This window comes from Alligator sinensis, unplaced genomic scaffold (genome assembly GCF_000455745.1).
Source record: "Alligator sinensis unplaced genomic scaffold, ASM45574v1 scaffold907_1, whole genome shotgun sequence".
NCBI lineage: Eukaryota > Metazoa > Chordata > Crocodylia > Alligatoridae > Alligator > Alligator sinensis.
This window is the reverse complement of record NW_005841925.1, coordinates 3,810,850-3,811,423: the sequence shown is the minus strand read 5'-3', so window position 1 is coordinate 3,811,423 and position 574 is coordinate 3,810,850.

Sequence of the window (574 nt, the reverse complement as noted above, 5' to 3'; positions counted from 1 at the left end):
CCCCCCCCCCCCCCCCACCACACACACACACACACACACACACACTCCCAGAGCACATGTATAAATGCCCTTAGATTCCAGTCTGACATTCACTTGTCCTTTATGCTTCGTTTTCCATTCCTAATCAAAGTGAAGTTTCTCTTGCCCTGACTTTTTCATGGTCACAAGCAGATCAAAGAATGGGCCGATCCGCAAATAGTGCTGACGTGTTTGGGAACCTCTGGTGCTCAAAAGAGAAAGCAAATGGACTTTGTGAAGCATGCGACACATGCTCAGCTCGTGTTTTTGTTGTTGTGCAGTCACCAAAAATCAAGCCATGAGCTTGATGTATCTTTTTCAAACAGCCATAAGTGCAAGTAAAAATAAAACAAGAACCCCCCCCCAAAAAAACCCAACCCATTGTACATGATGCATGGCCATGAAATGTAAGAAGACAGGAAAATGGAAATGGGGAGATTGAGGCTTGAGACTTAAGATGGTAGAAGAAAGTTTATGGGACTAGCGATGAGGGGGCACAAGAGGCTCCTGATAGAAACACAGGGTCTGATCTTCAGTGGCACTTAGTACCTGCATG